Source organism: Urocampus carinirostris, chromosome 9, assembly GCF_059441175.1.
Source record: "Urocampus carinirostris isolate Australia breed hairy pipefish chromosome 9, RoL_Ucar_1.0, whole genome shotgun sequence".
Classification (NCBI taxonomy): domain Eukaryota; kingdom Metazoa; phylum Chordata; class Actinopteri; order Syngnathiformes; family Syngnathidae; genus Urocampus; species Urocampus carinirostris.
The window spans coordinates 21730545-21755045 of record NC_142357.1 but is presented as its reverse complement, the minus strand read 5'-3'; the positions used below and the strand labels follow the sequence as shown (position 1 = coordinate 21755045).

Here is a 24501-nt window from a genome sequence, read left to right as displayed (position 1 = left end):
TGGGACTGCTGCACATTGATTTAGGCCATCTGGACTGCACAGGATGTGACCATATTTGGGGGTCCAAGTGGAACCACTCTCCACATGTCTTATCTTGGATGTGCTACATTCGCAACAGCTGGATGGCAGTTGACCGCAATAAACTGAATTTAATATAGTCTACTTTCAATTAGTTTGGGCAGGAATGGCACTACACAATAATGCTTAAAACTCAATGACGACTAATATTTTTTAAAGTCATGTGTAAAAACGTCATTCCTTAAAAATAAAACAATATTGATTTGAATAATATGCATAAATACATTAATTCATGTCAGAAACCCTGTACTTATGGGGGTCACCTTGAGTAAGTTGATTTGAATGTCCACTATTTTGTTGCTAAGGGTACCACCATAAACAGAAATCTTGTAAAAGGCTGGGCAATTTTTTTTTGAAGAAAACAGGTGCGGTTTGGTCAGTTTGAGTCTTTGCAGTTTGTAATCTTCCTTGTGCTTTGAAGGACTCGTTTTGGTTTACATTACAACATGTTGAGGTCAAATATTAAACACTCTCCCTTCAAATTAAAATATGTAGCTTCTCATATCAATATCATTAGGCATCTACAAATTTGGTTCGAAATAGTTTCAAAGATCCCTTAGGCAGGATTTTCTCTCCAACTTTATTGAACATCTTCTTGGAGAGGATCATGACCGAAGCTCTGGACCATCATGAAGGTACAGCCAACCATTAGGGGACACAACGTCACTAACCTATGTTTCGCTGGAGAAGAACGGGAACTCAGAGATCTAATCAATTGCCTGGACAAAGCATTAACCCAGTATGGGATGGAATTCAGCACTGAACAAAATAAAAGTAATGACCAACAACCCCAAAAGTATCACCACAAACATCACCATCAACCACCAGGAGCTTGAACCTGTCACTAAATCTAATCATCTAGGGGAATCAGAACAATAAACTATGGCCAGAATAGCTTAAACCACATCATTAGTTGCCAGACTTAACCCGATCTGGAGGCCAGGTTAACCGTGAGCCAACAACAAAAAATCGCAACGGCAACAAACACGAACCAAGCCATAGACATACCAAATACTCACAGCGGGCTAGCCTGATGCTAAAGAGGGCTATCCTGGACCGATCGGCAGGAAAAAACAGGAGGCTGGCCGACCACTGAAAACATTTAGTAAGCAGCCCGGCTATTCGGGAATCTACAACAAAAAAACGACAACAGCAACAAACCCAGCCGGGGAAAAAAAAACAATAGGAACAGCAGACCTTGCCAGCTAGCCGACTGTTAAAGGGGCTAACCTGTACAAAACCAACTGGAAGCCTTCAGGAGCCCAGATGCTAACAGGAACCTATCTGGATAATATTATACCAATTGCAAGACATGTGGTGAAGAACAAAAATGAAAAGTTACAATCACCTACCTAAAAGTAGATGAAGTCAAAAAAGGAACGCATGCTGTGCACAGCAGCAGATACTCTTACCTCACGCTGCTTTTGATGATGAATATTATGCAACATATCTGCATGATTGTGGGGAGGAACACTTCACGTTCTGTGCCTAATTTAAAAAAAAGAAGGTCTTTTATAATCCCTTTAACTTGGAGGAGCCTGGAATAAAACTTGCAAACTCTTTTGTACCTCCAGAGCTACTGCAGCACCAATAAATTAATGGCTTGTAGTCTGGCATTTACGGTATATTTGACAGAGTGATGGATCATGAAGAGGGATGGATCACAGCGGAGAATTGTGATGAAGATGACTCAAAACAAAAAAAGGATCTCTGTCTTTAAAAATTCTGCCTTATCAACAAACAGTAGGTAGAACTTCAAGACAGCATAATTTTATGTTTTTGAGAGCTTAAATAAATACACATAAATTTGTCAAAAAAAGTGTGTGTTTCAAGCTCCCCCCTATGTTCATCATTTCACTTCTTACATGACCTAGCTCTCCGACCGGCGGGGAGTATTTTCTTGTGTTCTCCTTTAGGAAATCCAGTCAGGCAATACAAGCGGGAGGAGCGCCCAGGAAGCCATCTTATGTTAAAGCTGGCAAAATGGCCTGGAAGAAAAATATTTGACGTCTGTGGCGACACAAAAGCGTCAAAGCGAGCGAACGTCCTTCGAATCCATAACTCACTCACAACCTCCCTCTCTGTGATTTATTTGACAGTATAAAGGAGCAAACCAAGCGGCGGTCACGGTGTGGTTTGCTTGGGCTTTTCACGCTTCAGTTTGCAATTATAATTAGGAACCGTCCTCAATTGTTTCAGTATTATTAAACCAAAGCAAATTAATTCAATTATTCAAATGAATTAGGCTTTTAGGGAGACTTAACATGCTTAAGTCAACCGTGTTTATTGTGGTGTAAAAAGTGTTTCAATAGTTGTCTCGGAAGCATCTATTTAAATAGAATACATTTTAATTAATCCAAAGCTTAAATTTACAATATGAGAGTTGGTGGGCATTATTCTCTTGGGTAGATTAACATAATAAAAAATCTGAAGTATCTTCAATGATGGGCCATGTTTGGGTCACTTTTTGGCCCTTTAATGTTTTAAATTCGGGCTTCACTCATGAACTTCCCTATGAAGTCCCATTTATTGTCATTGCCCTTAATCACAAAAAATCTCAAAGGACTGCACAAGTTACAATCACACCAGCCCCTGATCTTAAACCAACATGCGGGCAAGGAAAAACTCAAAAACCTCAGCTTGAGGAAAATAAGAAAGCCCGAGAAGGGGCTTCTCAAGTGGTTACTTAATTGGGCAGGAATCAAATGTTTTGGTTATTTTCAGGTAGAAATTTTCTGTGTGAGTTTTTTTCATTACTATCAATTGAACAATTTGGCATTAAATCTCCATTAAATGTAAAAACTGAACTTCTGAAGGTTAGTCATTGCAAAAACACTTTGGTTAGAAAACTGTTGTAAAATAAGCATCACCAAAAAAGGATTGTCCCACTGAAAATGTTGGTTGTATTTTTTTTTTAATCATATTACTGTATTAATTGTCTTATTTACGATTTATTTTAGTGCACATTAACATTACCAGTGTTTATAAATACAACTTATTTTATTCATCATTTTAGATCCTCTAGTATAGTAAAGAGAGAAAAATGTTACTTGAAATGGACCAAATTTAAAAAGTTTCACAAGTAATATAAATATTTTCAAAAAATATTCTATGATATCTGATGAAAATAAGAAATAGATGTCTAATTTTACAAAGAAATAACGTTAAAAATGATCCGAAATGCAGTTAGGTATATTCACAAAAGTCTGGTGTCCTTAAAGGGACAGTGGGTATTATTTGACCACTAGATGTTGTTGTATTGTGCCATGCAACTAAAAACGAGTGCTAGGAAGCACAAGCAAGAATAAAAAAGACAGAGACTCAATGTGACCAAACCCTTATTTTGCCCAGCCTATTGGAGTTTTTTTTTTTTGTATTTTTTTTCTGGGGTACCCGGAGCAACGAAATGACGGATAATCATCACAGCTACCTCTAGTTGAGGCTTATGTTATGTTAAATAAATGAAAATGTCTTGACCGTACCGTAAATTCCGGACTATAAGCCGTTACTTTTTTCCCAAACGTTCAACCCTGCGGCTTATTCAGTGATGCGGCCAATTTTTGTAATTTTTCTAACAGCCGCCAGCGGCGCTCGAATTCAAGGCACATGACGCAGCTTACAAGCTAAACGCAATCGAGCAGTCCGATAAAGAAGGAAACAGCTACTGCACGCAAACTTTACCTTGCGAGCGTGTTGCTAGCGTGTTTTTGATTAAGGGAGCGTGGAACGTCGTTTAGATGACAAAGTCTTTTACCCATACTGGGTAAGACAACTTTTGATGACGTCAATTATAAGATTAACAGATCGGTTCACTGTGTTGCAAGCGTGTTTCTGGTAGTGTTTTGCTACCCTTTACAGGCACGGTTTGGGATGAAAGTTATAATATTATTATTAAAGCTTTGAAAACTCTCTCGGTGTACCGTCTTTCTTTGTAAATATGTGTAACCATGTATAATATGTATTTGCAACTGTATATTTTTGTAATGTATTTATTTGTATTTATTTTGGACACTTATTCTGATAAGTCTTGCACTGACCAATTAAAAAGAAGGAGCGTAACAGACGCGGGGATGACGGGAAGTGGGGACCGGTAAAGGTGAGTGTTTGTGGACACGGCAGACAATAGTGGATATATATTTTTCCCACCCTTACCTTTGGAAATATACACTTTTTTTCCCTGGATTACTTTTAACGGGACCCGGACTCTGCAGGTCTGCAACCAATGTTAACCACCGGTATTGTTTTCCGTTATTTTGCCGGCGGTGGTTATTGAACTGTGAACTTCGTGTTCAGTTAAAATTGTGGGACTCAAAGTTGGGTTTGGGTTAATTTTATGATTTCGTTACATATTTGGATTTGGGCTCATGCGGCTTATATACAGGTGCGGCTTGTGTAAGTACAAAAGCGACTATGCTCTCAAAATGTGGTGGGTGTGGCTTATAATAAGGTACGCTTCATAGTACGGAATTAATGGTATTTAAAAATGCACCTTTAAATGAGTTTATGTATTGTTGCTTATTTTCTAAATCATTTTTTATCACTAGAAGGCCCTAAATAATGATAACTGTCCCTTTAAATTTGACCAAATTAACAATATTTGGAACCAATTTTAAAAGTTTACTTTTTAACATAAAAATAACAAAATGATATACCACTGGATTTTCCCCCCGACCCTTTTGTTCAGTTCAGCTTTACTGAGTGTCTTGTATTTTGGAGTTATAGTTTGTTGTTTGCCTGAGGCTGATTTATAAACCTCTAATGCATACTTAAATATCTTTACTTTGCAGCTGCTCAGCCTTTAAAAAAGGAATTCAAGACTGAATATGCAAAAAGAAGACCCTCTGAATTCATTTTGCCTGTTAAACAAATATCATTCTTCAAATGATTCAATATTAACACCTGCCAGGTCGTCATCTTAACCTTGACTGTATGTCAAAGAAGATGTGATGAATTAATAAGAGCGTTCTAAACGCCGTGGGCATGAATGCCCCAAGGCAGCAAAGGCATTTAGTTAATATTCATTAAGTAGAAGCTCAGTAAAAACACTACTTTATTCCTTTTTTATATTTAGGCAAAGCTGCTGTTTGAAAGTATTCAATTAGCTGCTCCAAATGTCGTTTCAAGGATACAACGAATAATTATCAGATCGTATAAAAAGTGCTGACTGAAAAAAAAAATGTCGTAAAAGAGTTAGTCTTTACAATTAATATTTCACCATTATAAGCCATTAAAGCTCGCTCAATAAATCAACAGCAGATGATAATGGAACGTTGCTGCGTGCTGGCACGAGGCACCAAGAAAAAATGTCAAATTATGAAAACTCCCTTACTCGATCCTGCCTCGGCAGAAAGCTTGTAATCCAATATCCATGTAAATGAGGACTAACCAGATTAGGGTACAATTTACGTAAATCATTTCGGTTTCGCTGACTGTTTCGTGGGCTTTGGAAGCTGAGAAGGATGCATTTGCTGTGGAACAACACTTGGCTTCTTGCCTACATTCTGTGACAAAGGCTCTGGAGGGCTGAATGCAGACAAGGGGCTGGGGTTTCTAGGAAGTTCAAACAGCGGTTGTGACAGTCTAAGAGTTCGTCAGGCAGTAGTCATGACCAAGAAGGCCAGGCAAGGGCTACACTTAATACAAAAAACGCTTGGACAAGACTGCTTGGGACATGACATGGAAGACAACAAACTAGCACAGAGCCAAGGGAACAGAGTGTTTAATAATGACAAGGGAGGGTTGTGATAGGACAAGAAACCTCAGATGTGAGGAGGGAAATTGAACCAGGAAGTGAGTGACCTAGCAAAGAAAGATCGAGAGACATAGAGGGAAGAAAAAGAGAAAAAGAAACTACAGAGACACAGGAAACAGAGTGCAGGAACGTGAAACACTAGGGATTCTGGAACCCATCCCAGTTTACTTGAGGCAGAGGGTAACAGGCACCCTGGACTGGTTGCCAATCAATTGCAGGACACAAAACAGACAATCTGTCACTGACACATTCATTCTCAAAGAAAAAACATCAATGGCTTTTGAATTAGCAAATACAACAGAAAATGACCCAAATCACAGATGAAAAGTTCTAACCTGTTCTAAGAAGCCCTTCGCCGAGCACTTTCTTTTTATTTAATTTTTTAGGTTACGAAGCAGATTCGCCCTAAAAGGTGTAAGTATTAAAGAACACCAAAATGATTGGCCGATAATGAAAATGGTGTATCTATCTTTCCATTACCTGTTTGCATTACCGCTTATCCTCAGTAGGGTCACAGGGGTGGTGGAGCCCATCCAGCTATCTTCAGGCAGCTATCTTCAGGCAGTGGGCAGGGGACACCCTAAACAGGTTGCCAGCCACTCGCAGGGCGACCATGACATAGATATTGCATATTAGTCTTAACAACAAACAGTGAGTTATTATAGTCAAATTGATTTACTGGCATACTATTCAATCTCCTTTGCAAGTGTCCAAAATATATTAACAGAATAAAATGTCAGAGGTAGATAGATAGATAGATAGATAGATAGATAGATAGATAGATAGATAGATAGATAGATAGATAGATAGATAGATAGATAGATAGATAGATAGATAGATAGATAGATAGATAGATAGATAGATAGATAGATAGATAGATAGATAGATAGATAGATAGATAGATAGATAGATAGATAGATAGATAGATAGATAGATAGATAGATAGATAGATAGATAGATAGATAGATAGATAGATAGATAGATACTTTAATCATCCCCGCAGGGAAACTCACATTTTCCAGCAGCATCCCTGAGCTGAGAATAATACAATAATAAAGCAAAAAGAATACAATATACAAATACCCAGTGTGACGTGCAAATGCCCACTGTAGCGTGTTATATAGAATATCTAAATATTGCTACACAGAATACATATTGCAATAAAATTCGGTAATATGCAATGTAGGGGGGGGTGGTTTAATGAGGGCTTTTATTCTGCCGGGTAGAGTTAAAGAGCCTCATGGCATGAGGAAGAAAAGATCTCTTCAGTCTGTCCGTAGTACAAGACAGTGACAGCAGTCTGTCGCTGAAACTGCTCTTCTGTCTGGAGATAATGCTGTGTAGTGGATGCGATGGATTGTCCATGATTGACCGCAGCTTTTCCAGTGCCCGTCTCTCAGCTACTGTTGTCAGGCTGTCCAGCTCTGTGCCCACAACAGAGCTCGCTTTCCTCGCCAGTTTATTGAGACAAGAGGCATCCTTCTTCTTGACGCTGCCTCCCCAACATGCTGCCGCATAGAAGAGGGCGCTTGCCACAACTGTCTTATAGAATATTTTCAGGAGCTTTTTGCAGATTTTGAAGGAGGCCAGCCTTCTGAGGAAGTAAAGTCGGCTTTGGCCTTTCCTACATAGAGCTTCTGTGTTGGCAGTCCAGTCCAGTTTGTTGTCCAGCTGCACACTCAGGTATTTGTAGGTCTGGACAAATTCTACACATTCTCCTTTGATGGTTACAGGAACCGGGTGAGTTCTAGTTCTCCTGAAGTCTACCACCATCTCCCTGGTCTTGGTGGTGTTCAGGTGCAGGTGGTTTGCGTCGCTCCATCGGACAAAGTCCTGGATCAATTTCCTGTACTCCTCCTCCTGCCCATTTCTGATACATCCCACGATCGCAGTGTCATCGGCAAACTTTTGCACATGGCAGGACTGAGAGTTGTACTTAAAGTCCGTTGTGTACAGAGTGAATAGGAACGGAGAGAGCACAGTCTCCTGCACAGTCCCCCATGCGAAACCCTGCTCTACCCTGACGGATGCATAGGGACCCCACGGGCCACAGATTACAGTAGCCACGAGTGTAAAGGTGCTAGAGGTGTAAAAAAATTTACTTTGGATGTCACTAATAACAATACTTTCACTTTCACGCAGTAAAGCTCTTCTGAATGTTCAAACATACAAATCATATACGCAATTTAAACAATGATCAAGCCCAGTAGGAATAAATCATTGACATTTATAGCTGTTGATGGCTGTGAATGATTTGATCATTCTCAAATAACCAAAAATAGTATGTTTAGAGCAGATTCTAGGGGTAGGAATTAATTCTTATCCGGTACAGAAGCGGTTCTAATCATTTGGGACACTAGGCTTCGGCCACCACAGTATCTTGAAAATCTGAAAATATTTGCCTTGGCATCTTTAACAAGAAAATGGGATGCAGCAGTTGTTAAACCTGCTTTTTTTAAGTAACTTTCATAAAATGATAAAATCTCAAAGTAGCCACATTCGTCCATCCGTTTTCTATTTGCAACTCTTTCTCCAAAAGGTTGCCCTTCTCTCAAAAAGACTTGAATTTTGTTTCACACTGAGAATCACAGAAGTGGTTTGTCGTCAACTTTGTTGTGAAACAATTCATCACTGGGGCAGCTGACTTAAAATTGGACTGATAAGCTAGGAATGGCGGGCAGGAGGAGGAGTAAGATGAAGAGGATGATTGTGGGGGGGTTGGCGAATCTGGCTTACCTGAGCTGTCAGAGGTGGCCGACAGGCTTTTCCATAGAGCCGTCTCCTGCTCTAATAACTGGGAAAAAAGCCCGGCGTGTGACTGATGGATGTCGACAGGTAGCTCGGGGGACCTTGAGGGGAGGCGGACTGAAGGGGAGGTGGGTCCTCTACCATATCGCCTTGTTTTATGATACATCAAGACTATTTGTGGTGCACTCTGTCATAGCATAAAACAGATGAGTGCGTTCATGAGAGAACACAGCATACATTCATGCGCATTTCATATTCATACTTCATGCATTCCTGCATGCCCCCCTTCCGTCAAACCCATCATGTTGTTTATGCCCCTTTTTCATCAAGGCCATTCAGAGGCCAGCCCGTCTTGAAAGACCTGTTCGACCTATAGAAGCATCACAGCAGGTTATCGCTCCCCGATGCGAAACCCCACTCTACCCTGACGGATGCATAGGGACCCCACGGGCCACAGTTTACAGTAGTCACGACCAGCTGGCGCCACTGCGATTGACGGCACTGTTTTGTCACGTTTTCAATTTGGCACGCTCTTCACACTATGTAAAATTGTTTTGTTGTTGATCTGCATGTGACCTTTCCATCCATGATGAAGACTGGCAGGTTAAATACAAAAGTCTAAAAGATTCTCAAACCCTGATTAGAAACCCTAACTCCAAAGTCTCAGCCCGCGGCCTATGGACGATATTTTGAGGCCCTTGCCTTTACATGAAAGTTTATAGTTTGATATGGATGCTACCTCAGGCCTATTTTATTAGACAGGGTTCAAAAATGCTAACCATTCATTTGCAAATGAGGAAAAAAAAATTACCCAGCAAAACGCGAGATCTGTATGCAGTGAGCTTTAAACGCAGTATTTGAACTCTCCGCATGTGGCTTGTCTTTCCCACTGACCACATGTAATGGAGCAAAATAGAAGGGGATACACAGAGGGAGAGAGAAAGAGACAAAGAATCGGGAGGGACAGAGAGAGCGGGAGAGACAGAGAAAAAGATAGCAAGAAAGACAGAGAAAGACGGTGATATAGGGGGAGAAAACGTGACAAATATGGACAGAATGATACAGATAGAGAAAGAGAGAGAGAGAGAGGGAGCGAGAGAGAGAAAGAGCGAGAGGGAGAGAGAGAAATAGAGAGAGAGAGAGAAAGAGGGAAAGAGAGAGAGAGAGAGAGAGAGAGAGAGAGAGAGAGAGAGAGAGAGAGAGAAAGAGGGAGAAAGAGGGAGAGAGAGAGAGAAAGAGAGAGAGAGAGAGAGACAGAGAGAGAGAGAGAGAGAAAGAGAGAGAGAGAGAGAGAAAGAGAGGGAGGGGGAGAGATAGAGGGAGAGACATGTGGAAAGACAGATAAAGACAATCAGTGATAGAGGGGGAGAAACTTAGAGCAAGACGGAAAGAAAGAAACCGAGAGATAAATAGGCAGATAGAGAAAGAAATTGGGTAAATAAAGACAAAGAGATAAAAAGAGACAACAAAAGAGAGGGAGAGAGAGAAAGAGAGAGAAAGAGAGACAGAGAGAGGAGAGAGAGATTCATTTTAATTATAAAATGTTTAAAATACTAACCAGTCCGAACCAATCCAAACACTGACTTCACACTCAAATCTCAACTTTGAAATTTAAAATATGACATGAAACCTTAATACAAAACACGTACTATACACAAAATGTTACATTTAAACCCCAAACATTTGATATAAATCTTTACTAAGACTGGAAAAATATTGTTTTTAATATAAAACCCTCGCCCCGGTATGCAACCCTTACTTCAAACTCTAATGAAAACGCCGCTTGAAACCCTAACAGAAAAGCTTGACACAATTCATGAAATCTAAAACTGTTTTTCTTTTTAATCAAACCTAACCAAGACTTGGAATCCTACATTTTGCTTGAAACATATAAACGCTGCCCAATTGTGAAAACATTCTGAACTAAAATCCAAGCATTTTTCTTGACCAAAACCTGAAACCCAAACTTGGACTCAAAGGATTTGTTCAAACCATACGCCTCTAAATCCAACCTTCAAAATTCAAACATAATTTTGGGAATATATTATTTGTTTGGTTTTACCTCCTCTGCATCATATGGAAATCCATCCTATCCATCCAACCATATTTAGACTTTCCTCTCATTTTATTTTTCACCACTTCTGCACTACATACTGTTTCAGTCAAACAGCCTTCCTTTGTATGCCGTCGGTCCTCTCTGCTGATGAAGGGTTGAATAGAATAGCATCCCAATCCTTGTTGTGCTTTGGGCTTAATGTTCAGTGTCAGGTTGGGAAGGGCAAAAGGGAATGAATGTTTGGTAAATGTCGATCAAGCGATCGATCGATAGATAGATAGATAGATAGATAGATAGATAGATAGATAGATGGATAGATAGGTAGATAGATTAAAACCTTACCCGTTGCATAAACCCTGCTTTAGAATTAAAAATCTGACTTTCAAGTGGACAAAACTCTGAATGAAAATTCCAGCATTTTTCTTGACCGAGACTTCAAACTTGAACTACAACTTAAAGAAGTTACTTGAAACCCACTCTTCAAATGACTCAAAAGATCTGCACCTATATTTGAGAGTAATTCATCTGTTTGTGGGCAACCAACTGTAAAATGGATCAAAAGCATCCAAACACTGATCGTGCCATCGTGCCCCCTTTTTCGTGGAAGGTGCCGCGAGCCCTGATGGATGGAGTCAACTATTTTGGTTGCATTTGCACCCTGCCTCTTACCATAAACGCCATCCCTGCGTAATTTACACTTCCCTTTTATGAGGCCAATGGTGACACGCGTGCCGGGTGATTGATGGGCTTTGTTGTCGTTGGGTACGGCAGCCCCACAGGGGGTTAGCTAAAGTGGAGTGGAGGTTCGGGCCGGGATATAAAAATAAGGCTGCGCGACTCACTATTTTAAAGACGATTTAACGGCCGTTGCGTATCATTTTAGTTCCACTTTACAAGAAAATAAACAGGTCATATAGTGGTTGCTGGTTTCAAAAAGCCACTGGGTTCCACAATGCTAGCAACAACATACTATCGCCTTTTCTTTTCGTCTTTTACAGTTTTTATCGTTAGTTCTCAATGTTGTTGATTTAGAGCTAGAGGTTTATGATGCAACTACATCTTTAGGTTACAAAGGATCCGCCGTCTCGCTTTCATTCCGAATTGCAGTGCTCGCTCCCACAACAACCCGTTGCTAAATGTGGAGGGTTAATGGCTTCCTGGGACCCTGGGCTAACGCGAGGGAGGCTGTGGCGTCGCTCTGCAGACCGGCAATTTCTAATTACCTCTGACTCAGGAAGGAAATTATGTCGGGATGAAACGTTCGCCTCGAGTCAATCTGCTAGACATGGGAAGGAAAATATTAAACGCAGGCTTTCAAAAAAATTTGAAATAGGGAAAAATTCATTATTCGTGGAAGCTTCTTTTTTTATGCAATGTTAGTCTCCAAAAAGCCAAAGAAAACAACAATTTTAGGGGGACATCAAATGATTGATTTTGAGAAAATAAGGCCCATTTTTATAAATTCATACACCAAACCCTATATTTGGCTTGAGAAAACAAAACAAAAAAAAACTTACTTTAAATTCCAAAGTTGAATGCATTATCACCAACTGCATATTGCCGTAGGACGGGGCTAGCAAAGTGCTTTTTTGTCAGGCCTAACGGCTCTTCTTTAAAATACTGTCCGCCAAAAAGTGAATTGCATTCGTGCGGCCACGATCCATTATCCCTTATAACAAATTGCTGTGCACAGGGACAGACAGAAAACACTTTTAATGGCATCAAATCTAAATTGTATTAAAAAGATAAAACAAAATATCCCTAAAATGAGCAACATTTTCTGTCAAAGTACCATGTTTGGAGTATACTATTGAAATAAACAAAACTAGCCCAAAAGAAGGAATGCTATCATTATTTTGTTGGGCCTCTTTTTAATCTTTTGTCCGACAAAATATGAACTGCACCTGTGCAGCCATGATCTATCATCCCCAATCCCATATTACTGAAAGCAGGCACCAGCAAAACCCAGCCTAAAATAAAATGCTCAGTTGTGGCCGCAACATATTATTCCCTGGTGACTATTGTTGAGAGCAGGGCCTGGCAGAGGGCTTTTGTTTTTCCGTTAGGGCTGCTGAAGTGTACCATTGTTGCTCGCCTGAAAAGAACTGCACCGTTTTGGCCGGGATTTGGCAGAGAGAGCAAATTTGTGTCTCTGTTTTTGTTTGGTTGAAATCAATAGAACATAAACCTGATAGACTTTATTTGGGTCACATTTAGCATTTTTTTAACTTTTTAACATTTTATACATATGTAACGGGTGTAATAATAACTTTTGTTTTATTGAAATTCCTGTTGAAATATGTTGTAGAGTTTTTGGTAAGTGTCCTGCAATGATGAGTTCAACAGTGCCACCTGCTGGTTTGGGGTAAGGTTTGGTTTTGGCTTTTGACTTGTGACCGGAAGGCGGGGTTTGTTGGCAGTCTAACAGCGTGCTGTCAACGGTAAGACACAATCTTTTGGTGCTCCAATTTTAAACATTAAAACCACAGCTGACAAATCTCTCAAGATGCACAGTAATGTGATTGATGTTGTCAAGCTGTTTGGATTTATTTTCGTTTTGTTTCTGTCGCCGTTTATGTTAGTTTTGCCCGACGTTGCATGTTGTGCTAAAATGCTAATTCCCCTTATAGAGATCAAAGCCAGCAGAGAAGCTTACCACGTGTTGTGTTGTGACTCATCATTTGCAGGTAAATTGTACCCGTTATTTATACTCGTTATTGTTATTATTTCTATTTTCTCATGTATAAAAAAAGGATGATGTTGGTTAAAATTCAGTTTAAAGAAAAATATGTTGAATTCATTGTAAACGTTAAAAAACCACTATACGATCTCTTGTTAAAAGTATCTTGTTAAAATGGATGTAAAAATGTATTGTGATGGTTGATATTCTAAAATATATTTTATGTAAACTGAAAAAAAAAAGCTCTTTGATATGTTTTGGGCGGTCTAACTGCGTGCTGTCAACGAGATCAAAGCCAGCAAAGAAGCTTACCACGTGTTGTGTTGTGACTCATTCATTTGCAGCAACTGTAATAAAAACCTCATCATCCAGTCCAGCGTGAATGTGGATCTTTGGTGGGACAGGTACACCGCGTTTACACATAAATAAAGTTGAGAATCTTTCTGATTTATTTTAATGAATAACATCAGTACTCGAGCACTTCTGTACTAGAATGTTTGTGTAATAAATAATGGAGATTGTGTGTCACTTTACACCGATAATATATTGATCAGAATTTGTCAAGTGCTTTTGTGAATTAAACACCTTGCCGTCCTTAAAAATAATCAAGTGTGAGATGACGAGACCCTAAAGAAACATATTTTGGCACCCCCCGTTGAAACGCTACCCCAATAAATCTGACCGTGCTGAACCTTGGGAGCTAACATGAATTATAGATCAGCCATAGACACTTCACTCAGCAAATAAGAAGGGAATATGTGCAACGGGATGCACTTTTCACGCCACTAAGCCGGGGGGACATCCAAGCCGGCGAAATGTCAAAGCCCTTGAAAAGCCACGGGAGATACATTCCTGGATTTGTAAGAGGGATTCCCCCACCACCCACCAGATGCGGGCATATACTAAGCAGGCCCGCAAAGTTGGCTGCTCAGCCTTTGTGCTGCCCCGAGTCGTGGTGACAGCATGGAGGAGAGGTCGCTTTCAGGAAATGGATACCACCCCATCGCCCTAAGGTCACATTAACAGCTGCTATAAATATTTCCCTGCATGATGTTAACCTGTGGACATTTTTGGTTTGGATCCAGAAGCGTTTTGTCATTGCAGCGCCGCATATATTTTGCTTGTTTTGTTCAAAAATAACCACGGAATGAACACAATGTGTCATGTTAGCCCATTGCTGTCACCTGGGAACGCTTGTTTGGTGCCAGCTGCTGCTCATTGCCTGATTGGCTCCCCTTCTATTTAAACTCAGTGCTCTCATTCACTCCTTGTCAGTCCGTCGAAGAACATTTGCACTTGCAAGGCTAGCATTTTGACTCTGCCCAGTATCCTGCTCGTCTATCCAGTATTCGGTATCGATCCCGTCCGTCTGTCCTGTCCGGTATCTTGCTTGTGTATCCAGTATCCGGTATCGATCCTGTCAGTCCCGTCTTGTCCGGTATCTTGCTTGTGTATCCAGTATTCAGTATTGATCCCGTCAGTCCCGTCCTGTCCGGTATCTTGCTCGTGTATCCAATATCCGGTGTCGATCCCGTCTGTCCTGTCCGGTATCTTGCTTGTGAATCCAATTTCCTGTATCGAGTCCGTTAGTCCCGTCCTGTCCAGTATCCTGCTTGTGTATCCAGAATCCAGTATCGACCAGTCGTTCCTGTCCGGTATCCTCCTCGTGTATCCATTATCCGGTATCGATCCCGTCTGTCACGTCCTGTCCGGTCTTTTGCCCGTGCATCCAGTATCCGGTATCGATCCCGTCTGTCCGGTCCTGTGCACTACCTTGCTCGTACATCCTGTATCCAGTATTGATCTTGTCTGTCCGGTATCCTGCTAGTGTAGTCAGTATCTGGTATTTATCCCGTCTGTCCAGTCCTGTCCGGTATCCTGCTCGTACATTCGGTATTAGATATCGTTCCTGTCTATCCCGTCCTGTCCGGTATCTGCTCATGTATCATGCATCTGGTATCGATCCTACTTTTCCTGTTTGGTTTCGTTCCCGTCTGCCCCAGGTTTCCTCTTTTCCCGCGCCTGACCTCTCTGTTTCACTTCTTCTGCCCAGCGATCGTTGAATACCGTCAGTCCCGTCCTGTCCGGTATCCTGCTCGTGTATCCAATATCCAGTATCGATCCTGTCTGTCCCGTCCTGTATCCTGCCTGTGTATCCGGTATCGATCCCATCCGTCCCGTCCTGCCCGTGCATCCTGTATCCGGTAATGATCTCAATGGTCCCGTCCTGTCTGGTATCCTGATCCTGTATCGACCCTGTCAGTATCAGTCCCGACCTGTATCCTGCTCAGGTATCCTGTATCTATCCCGTCTGTCCTGTCCTATCCGGTATCCTGCTCGTCTACCCCTGGCTTCCTGTTTTCCCTTACCTGACTTCTCTGCCCCACTCCTTCCGCCCAGCGATCACGTCTGTTCGGGTTCTGACATCCTTGGCAACAAAACTTTTCCTTATCGACTCTGGGATGTTACTTTTGCTGCTCGGGTTTATAGGATCATTGAACATTCATCGACTTTTTGGATCACACTTGTTGCCTCAGGTGTTCTATATACTCTTGCCTCAGTGCCTGACTTTCTGTGTATCTAATTCTACCCAAATAAAGGAACATGGTTGACTGTAAGGATTCTGTGCTTTCGCACCAGCCTGAGTAGGTCCCTGACAAATGCGGTGTTTAGCTCAGGTGCAGTAGCTAATGGCTACCCAGCTAGCTTATTTCTTACTTTTTCTTATTGTTCCTACTTTCCCTGTTGCATCCATGCTTAGCCAATAACGCCTATAGTCGCAGTAAGTAGATGTATGCATGTATGATTTCATTATTGTGTGGCTTGTACCATGACGCGGTGTATTTAGAGTTCTAGGCTTCCGTCTCTCATTGCTACCGCACGTCTGGCCGCCAAACGGAGGGAACAAAGTAGCATGAAGAAATCCATGTGATGTTGTGTAATTGGCTTCATATGTGAAGGATTGGTCCAGTCAGCCTAGGTCCGCTCTTCCGCCTCCAAGAGTTTCAAGCTGCCGCTGCAAATAATAAGCGCTGGCATGTGGATGTGGTTCACAAAAAGCATTTCCACGTGTATTTACTCAAAACAGAGTAGACCCAAAAGATGAGAAAAAAATAGACAATTTTTTAACTAAATATTATTGTTCGGGTTTTTTGGGAGGGTAATACATTTTCACCGTTATTTCATTCTTCAGGAATATTTTGTTTCAATTATATTGATTTACCCCTCTAGTATTTGGAAATTATTTCTTTCAATTTTGTGTTTAATCTTATACAGAATTTTACAAGGTCTTGGTAGACTAATAAGACAGTTTTGTTCCTGATTTAAAAACGAATGAGTGTATTAAACTTGGGTTTTAAAACCGAGTAAGGGTTCCAAAGTAGGGTTTAATGCCAATATTTTCAAAATGACAAATATAGAATTTTGAGTCAGGGTTAGAATGTGTAAAGGTCAAAAAACAAAAAGTGTTGGTAGTTCTTTGCAGTAAAATATATGCCAGGACCAGAACGGAAACAGGACCCAATTGCGTGACGTTTAACCACAAGTTTTATTGAAAGAAAGAGGAAGGACTGGGCCCATGATTCAGTGTTCGCCGGACGCGGGAAGCAAGTGGCTCTCGGATTCGGGCTGTGATCTGAACACGGAAGTGGATCAAAACAGGTCGTAGCTGGAGACAAACGGGAGCAAAAACGGGACAGGTGGGAGTCAGGGTCGAAAAGGGCTTGCCTAGTATACACTGAGGTTCGCAGACGGACTGACAACAGGGGACTGACAGGACTGGGTTCAAATAGTGACAGGAAGCCAATCAGAACCCGTGGCGGTTGGCGCCAAATGAGCGGGCACAGGTGAGTCACATCAGTAATCATGATAATACAGTCACGGTTACTTTTTATTTATTTATATATATATATATATATATATATATATATATATATATATATATATATATATATATATATATATATATATATATAATTTCTTATTTTTTTTAGATTAAAACAGGAAAGAAAATACAAGAAATTACAAAATTATATGCCAATAAAACAAGAAAACTACCTTGAAAAAAATTCGATTTTTCTCATCTTACTCATTTTTTTCATCCTCGTTTTCTTCAGTATTTTTCAAGTATTTTAAACAGCGTCCTTTTTCTCGAGTCTCATTCATCCTACTTGGTTGTATGTGAGTGTTCTCATCATTAGCGTTTTAGTGAGGGGGTGGTGCAGATGGGGGGAATAGGGGGTTGTCGTGAAGTGGACTTAACGGTGGATATTTTGTGCTTCACCTTTGACATTTAGCGTGTCAGTGAGCTGCTCTCCTCATTAGCCTCCGCATGGCTGGAGTGCACTTCAGCTTTCTCTTTTTCCACATGCACTGCCGGTGCACACCAAAAATCTCTAGTGTGTACACTACACTGTAGCATGAATAACCAACAACACTTTCGAGCTAATATTCAGAAATAGCCTCTTCATGATGTAATATAGGTTTTCAAAATATGGCATCAACCAGCAGAGCGCACCTAGTATTCGGGCCTGGTGTTTTGCTGCTTAAAGGGGCATGCTTTCAGAAACCTTTATGGCAGGGGTCTCAAACTCAGTTTACCCTGCAGCAACCGTTGTTAGGTTTAAGCCGGGCTGATTTTAGGTTTTGAACTTTGGAGGTGCTAAGTATCCAGAGTGTCTGAATGGTTATTATTATTTTTTCTTAATTTCACTTAAAGTAATTTAAGTGACACGGTTCAGGAGTGTCCCATCCCTTTTGTGAACATCATGTAACACTTTCTGTGGTTAACAGAAACAACATTACTCCGCTGAGAGCAGTGCTAGGAATAAAATGGACTGAACCATTTCAAGCAGTGCAGTATTTCTGACGCTTTGTTGTTTACCGTTGTTAGGGTTAAGCAGGGGCGATTTCAGATTCCTAGCTTTGGAGGGGATAAGAATACAGTGTCAGGCTGGTTAAACAAAATTGTTTTTTTTTTATCAAAGAAAAGAGTGTTTTCAAAATGCTATAATTTCTCTTCTCAAAGATATTTTTCAACACAAAAAAGATCTAAAGATTAAAAATATCTATACTGAGAATTGACAACAAAATTGATAAATAGGTACCAAGTAAACAATCAATTAGTCAGAAATCTCTTTCTCTCTATTTGTGTCTGCCTCTCTCTTTGTAAGTTCATCTCTCTGTCTGCATCTCTCTCTGTCTCTCCCTTTGTATCTGGCTTTGTCTTTATCCATTTCTCTCTCTTTTTCTATCTTACTGTTTATCTCTTTCTGTCTTTGTCTTTCTTTCTCTCGGTCTCTTTGTCTCTTTCTTTCTGTGTGCGTTACTGTCTCTCTCTCTCTCTCTCTCTCTCTCTCTCTCTCTCTCTCTCTCTGTCTCTCTCCTTGTCTCTCTATTTTTCTAAGTCTCTGGCTCCCTGTTGCTCCCTCTCTCTGTCTCTATCTTTCTCATTTTCTCTGCCTTTCTCAATCTTTCTGTCCCTCTATTTCTGTGTCTGTCTTTTATATTCTATGTCCCTGTCTCTGTCTCTTTCTGTGTGTGTCTCTGCCTCTCTTTCTCTGTCACTGTCGCTTTCTTTCTATCTATTTTTCTCTCTTTCTAGGTACGTTTGTCTTCCTCCCTGTCTCTGCATTTGTCCATTTCTCTTTTTTATCTCTCCGTTTTTCACCCCTCTGTCTGTCTTTGTCCCTTTGTATCCATCTGCGGCTTTCTTTCTATCTTTTTGTCATATTTGTATTTCTCTCTCTCTCTTTCTGTCTTTCTCCTTGTCTGTCTCTCTCTCTCTATTTCTCTCTGTCTTGTGCTTTGAGCCGGAGTGGCCAGCCAAGTACACCAACTTTCAAATACCGCGTTTAAAACACACTTCCGACGGAACTTGTATTTTGTGAGCTAGTGATTATGTTTTTATCTGACACACACAACAACTGTATCGGCATTTGCAAGTAAAGTGTTCTCAATTTCGAACCATGCCTAACTAATTAACACAAAACCAGCATCCGTATCAAACTTGCACACTGACGTTATACCTTCATACTAACGTGAATACTAAACTATAATCATGCGGGCCACAAATGGCCCCTGGGTTGCAGGTTTGAGACACCTGCTTTTGGGATCATACAGTAATAATAAAATAACATATGATCTATTTTGAAATAGACAAGGAAAAACATGACAAAAAGCAAAGCCTTAAATTTTTACCTCAAAATAAGGTGACAAAACATTAATGCATTCTAACTTTGCAAAGAAAACGTGAGAGGACTCTACAAAAGTCTCAAGATGCAAAAATTCTTATTAGTTCTATGGGACCTCCCCTGAGTCTTTTCTTTTTATAATATTTCTAAGGTCGAAAGAAGCAGATACAACCTAGTGGAAAACAGCAACATTATTAGCCAAAAGTGACAATGCTGAAACAATGCATTACAGACGCTCCTCTACTTACGACAATTCGACTTGCATAAAACGGTAGAAACAAAATATTGGGTGAACTGCTTCTAACATACAGCCAATGCAGTTCCTGGTCCTAAAATTTAAAATGGAATTCAAATACAAGTCAGAATGGCCGAGTGGTCTAAAGCGCTCCGTTAAAGTTGCAGTCTCTCTGGAGGCGTGGGTTGATATCGCACTTTTGACATATATGACAGGGTTGTATGCTATACTCGTCAGGCAGTCATTGTAGCTTGATGGATGCTAAATTCTGATGTGAATGTAATGTGTTATTTACTGGCTGGGCTTTGAAATGCAACAGTTTTGTGTACGTAAACCTAAAATGTGTTTCAAACAAATGTCAAAATGGCTAAATCCCCCTTCGAAAACGCCTTTTTTGGGTGAACTGCTTCTAACATACAGCCAGTGCAGTTCGCGGTACTCGGATTTAAAATGGTCTTTAGATACTAGTCAGAATGGCCGAGTGGTCTAAGGCGCTGCGCTAAGGTCGCAGTCTCTCTGGAGGCGTGGGTTCAAATCCCACTTCTGACACATATGACAGGGTTGTATACTATACTCGTCAGGCAGTCATTGTAGCTTGATGGAAGCTAAGATCTGATGTGGCTACAATCTGTTATATACTGGCTGGGATTTCAAATGCAGCAGTTTTGTGTACGTAAACCTAAAATGTGTTTCAAACCAATGTCAAAATGGCTAAATCCCCCTTCAAAAACGCCTTTTTTGGGTGAACTGGTTCTAACATAGAGCCAGTGCAGTTCGCGGTACTCGGATTTAACATGGAATTCCGTTACAAGTCAGAATGGCCGAGTGGTCTAAGGCGACGTGTTGAGGTTTGAGTCTCCCTGGAGGCGTGGGTTCAAATCCCACTTTTGACATATATGACAGGGTTGTATGCTATACTCATCAGGCAGTCATTGTAGCTTGATGGAAGCTAAGATCTGATGTGGCTACAATCTGTTATATACTGGCTGGGCTTTCAAATGCAACAATTTTGTGTGCGTAAACCTAAAATGTGTTTTAAACAAATGTCAAAATGGCTAAATCCCCCTACGAGAACGCCTTTTATGGGTGAACTGCTTCTAATATACAGCCAGTGCAGTTCGCGGTACTCGGATTTTAAAATGAACTTTAGTTAGATGTCGGAATGCCCGAGTGGTCTAAGGCGCTGCGATAAAGTCGCAGTTTCTCTGGAGACCTGGGTTCAAATCCCACTACTGACACATATGGCAGGGTTGTATGCTATACTTGTCAGGCGGTCATTGTAGTATCATGGATGCTAAAATCTGATGTGGCTACAATCTGATATATGCAGCAAATTTGTGTACATAAACCTAAAATGTGTTTCAAACAAATGTCAGAATGGCTCAATCCCCCTCCGAGAACACCTTTTTTGGGTGAACAGCTTCTCACATACGGCTAGTGCAGTTCCTGGTGCTCAAATATAACATGGTTTTCTGATACAAGTCAGAATGGCCGAGTGGTCTAAGGCGCTGCGTTAAGGTCGCAGTCTCTCTGGGGGCGTGGGTTCAAATCCCACTTCTGACACATGTGACAAGGTTTTATGCTATACTCATCAGGCAGTCATTGTAGCTTGATGGAAGCTAAGATCTGATGTGGCTACAATCTTTTATATCCTGGCTGCGCTTTCAAATGCAACAGTTTTGTGTGCGTAAACCTAAAATGTGTTTCAAACAAATGTCAAAATGGCTAAATCCCCCTTCGAGAACGCCTTTTATGGGTGAACTGCTTCTAACATACAGCCAGTGCAGTTCGCGGTATTTGATTTAACATGAATTTCAATTACAAGTCAGAATGGGCAAGTGGTCTAAGGCGCTGCGTTGAGGTTGCAGTCTCTCTGGAGGCGTGGGTTCAAATCCCACTTCTGACACATATGGCAGGGTTGTATGCTATACTCGTCAGGCAGTCATTGTAGCTTGATGGATGCTAAATTCTGATGTGAATGTAATGTGTTTTTTCCTGGCTGGGCTTTGAAATGCAACAGTTTTGTGTACGTAAACCTAAAATGTGTTTCAAACAAATGTCAAAATGGCTAAATCCCCCTTCGAAAACGCCTTTTTTGGGTGAACTGCTTCTAACATACAGCCAGTGCAGTTCGCGGTACTCGGATTTAAAATGGTCTTTAGATACTAGTCAGAATGGCCGAGTGGTCTAAGGCGCTGCGCTAAGGTTGCAGTCTCTCTGGAGGCGTGGGTTCAAATCCCACTTCTGACACATATGACAGGGTTGTATACTATACTCGTCAGGCAGTCATTGTAGCTTGATGGAAGCTAAGATCTGATGTGGCTACAATCTGTTATATACTGGCTGGGTTTTCAAATGCAGCAGTTTTGTGTACGTAAACCTAAAATGTGTTTCAAACCAATGTCAAAATGGCTAAATCCCCCTTCAAAAACGCCTTTTTTGGGTGAACTGGTTCTAACATAGAGCCAGTGCAGTTCGCGGTACTCGGATTTAACATGGAATTCTGTTACAAGTCAGAATGGCCGAGTGGTCTAAGGCGACGTGTTGAGGTTTGAGTCTCCCTGGAGGCGTGGGTTCAAATCCCACTTTTGACATATATGACAGGGTTGTATGCTATACTCATCAGGCAGTCATTGTAGCTTGATGGAAGCTAAGATCTGATGTGGCTACAATCTGTTATATACTGGCTGGGCTTTCAAATGCAACAGTTTTGTGTGCGTAAACCTAAAATGTGTTTTAAACAAATGTCAAAATGGCTAAATCCCCCTACGAGAACGCCTTTTATGGGTGAACTGCTTCTAATATACAGCCAGTGCAGTTCGCGGTACTCGGATTTTAAAATGAACTTTAGTTAGATGTCGGAATGCCCGAGTGGTCTAAGGCGCTGCGATAAAGTCGCAGTTTCTCTGGAGACCTGGGTTCAAATCCCACTACTGACACATATGGCAGGGTTGTATGCTATACTTGTCAGGCGGTCATTGTAGTATCATGGATGCTAAAATCTGATGTGGCTACAATCTGATATATGCAGCAAATTTGTGTACATAAACCTAAAATGTGTTTCAAACAAATGTCAGAATGGCTCAATCCCCCTCCGAGAACACCTTTTTTTGGTGAACAGCTTCTCACATACGGCTAGTGCAGTTCCTGGTGCTCAAATATAACATGGCTTTCTGATACAAGTCAGAATGGCCGAGTGGTCTAAGGCGCTGCGTTAAGGTCGCAGTCTCTCTGGGGGCGTGGGTTCAAATCCCACTTCTGACACATGTGACAAGGTTTTATGCTATACTCATCAGGCAGTCATTGTAGCTTGATGGAAGCTAAGATCTGATGTGGCTACAATCTTTTATATACTGGCTGCGCTTTCAAATGCAACAGTTTTGTGTGCGTAAACCTAAAATGTGTTTCAAACAAATGTCAAAATGGCTAAATCCCCCTTCGAGAACGCCTTTTATGGGTGAACTGCTTCTAACATACAGCCAGTGCAGTTCGCGGTATTGGATTTAACATGAATTTCAATTACAAGTCAGAATGGGCGAGTGGTCTAAGGCGCTGCGTTGAGATTGCAGTCTCTCTGGAGGCGTGGGTTCAAATCCCACTTCTGACACATATGGCAGGGTTGTATGCTATACTTGTCAGGCGGTCATTGTAGTATCATGGATGCTAAAATCTGATGTGGCTGTAATGAATTGTTTACTGACTGGGCTTTCAAATGCAACAGTTTTGTGTTCGTAAACCTAAAATGTGTTTCAAACAAATGTCAAAATGGCTAAATCCCCCTTCGAGAACGCCTTTTATGGGTGAACTGCTTCTAACATACAGCCAGTGCAGTTCTCGGTATTGGATTTAACATGGGTTACTGATACGAGTTAGAATGTCCGAGTGGTCTATGGCGCTGCGCTAAGGTCGCAGTCTCTCTGAAGGCGTGGGTTCAAATCCCATTTCTGACATAATTGTCAGGGTTGTATGCTATACTCGCCAGGCAGTCATTGATGCTTGATGGATGATAAAATCTCATGCGGCTGTAACGTGTTATCTACTGACTGGGCTTTCAAATGCAACAGTTTTGTGTACGTAAACCTAAAATGTGTTTCAAAAAATGTCATAATGGCTAAATCCCCCTTCGAGAACGCATTTTTTGGTTGAACTGCATCTCACATGCGGCAAGTGCAGTTCGCGTTACTCAGATTTAAAATGGTTTCCCAATAGAGTCAGAATGGCTAAGTGGTCTAAGGCGCTGCGTTAAGGCCGCAGCCTCTCTGGAGGCGTGTATTCAAATCCCACTTCTGACATATATGACTGGGTTGTATGCTATACTCGTCAGGCAGTCATTGTCACTTGATGAATGCTAAAATCTGATGCGGTTGTAACGTGTTAATTACTGACTGGGCTTTCAAATGCAACAGATTTGTGTACGTTAACCTTAAATGTGTTTCAAACAAATGTCAGAATGGCTCAATCCCCCTCCGAGAACGCCTTTTTTGGGTGAACAGCTTCTCACATACGGCTAGTGCAGTTCCTGGTGCTCAAATATAACATGGTTTTCAGATACAAGTCAGAATGGCCGAGTGGTCTAAGGCGCTGCGTTAAGGTCGCAGTCTCTCTGGAGGCGTGTATTCAAATCCCACTTCTGACATATATGACTGGGTTGTATGCTATACTCGTCAGGCAGTCATTGTCACTTGATGGATGCTAAAATCTGATGTTGCTGTAGTGTGTTAATTACTGACTGGGCTTTCAATAGCAACGGTTTTGTGTACG

At 41.1% G+C, this 24501-nt stretch overlaps 6 non-coding genes across 6 annotated transcripts; all 6 read left to right on the top strand.

Annotated features, from left to right (window-relative positions):
• The first annotated feature begins 20207 nt into the window (after positions 1–20207).
• On the top strand, positions 20208–20289 carry trnal-aag (transfer RNA leucine (anticodon AAG)). The gene has a single exon. It is a non-coding gene; the product is annotated as a tRNA-Leu (tRNA).
• Positions 20290–21221: 932 nt separating this feature from the next.
• trnal-aag (transfer RNA leucine (anticodon AAG)) lies at positions 21222–21303 on the top strand. Its single transcript has one exon. It is a non-coding gene; the product is annotated as a tRNA-Leu (tRNA).
• A 261-nt stretch (positions 21304–21564) lies between these two features.
• trnal-gag (transfer RNA leucine (anticodon GAG)) lies at positions 21565–21646 on the top strand. The gene has a single exon. It is a non-coding gene; the product is annotated as a tRNA-Leu (tRNA).
• Positions 21647–21908: 262 nt separating this feature from the next.
• On the top strand, positions 21909–21990 carry trnal-aag (transfer RNA leucine (anticodon AAG)). Its single transcript has one exon. It is a non-coding gene; the product is annotated as a tRNA-Leu (tRNA).
• Positions 21991–22922: 932 nt separating this feature from the next.
• On the top strand, positions 22923–23004 carry trnal-aag (transfer RNA leucine (anticodon AAG)). The gene has a single exon. It is a non-coding gene; the product is annotated as a tRNA-Leu (tRNA).
• A 261-nt stretch (positions 23005–23265) lies between these two features.
• On the top strand, positions 23266–23347 carry trnal-gag (transfer RNA leucine (anticodon GAG)). Its single transcript has one exon. It is a non-coding gene; the product is annotated as a tRNA-Leu (tRNA).
• Positions 23348–24501: the final 1154 nt, after the last annotated feature.